The following is a 429-nucleotide window of genomic DNA, read 5'->3' on the forward strand; positions in this document are numbered from 1 at the left end:
CCACCCATGGTCAGTGAGGATCAGGTTTGGGATCGCCTGAGGAACCTGAAGGTGCACAAGTCCATGGGATCTGATGGAATACATCCACAGGTCCTGCAAGAACTGGTGGATGGAGTTGCAAAACCTCTCTCCATCATATTTGAAAAGTCATGGTGGTCTGGTGAAGTTCCCGCTGACTGGAAAAGGGGAAACATAACTCCCATCTATAAAAAGGGAAAAAAAGGGGACCCAGGAAACTACAGTCCAGTTAGTCTCACCTCTGTGCCTGGCAAGATCATGGAGCAGATCCTCCTAGAAATCATGCTGAGGTACATAGAAAGTGAGGAGGTGATTGGTGACAGCCAGCATGACTTCACCAAGGGCAGATCATGCATGAAGAATCTGGTGGCCTTCTACGATGGGGTCACGACCTTGGTGGACAGAGGGAGG

General features: G+C 49.9%; 1 protein-coding gene across 1 annotated transcript in view; it reads left to right on the forward strand.

Annotated features, from left to right (window-relative positions):
* LOC104511834 (tyrosine-protein kinase JAK2-like) overlaps positions 1-429 on the forward strand; it is a gene marked incomplete at its 3' end in the record, with an annotated part of 19,830 nt that overhangs the window by 18,602 nt on the left and 799 nt on the right. The gene's annotated exons all lie outside the window — the stretch shown is intronic.

The sequence above is a fragment of the Eurypyga helias genome, unplaced genomic scaffold (genome assembly GCF_000690775.1).
Source record: "Eurypyga helias isolate BGI_N326 unplaced genomic scaffold, ASM69077v1 scaffold32256, whole genome shotgun sequence".
Taxonomy (NCBI): Eukaryota; Metazoa; Chordata; class Aves; order Eurypygiformes; family Eurypygidae; genus Eurypyga; species Eurypyga helias.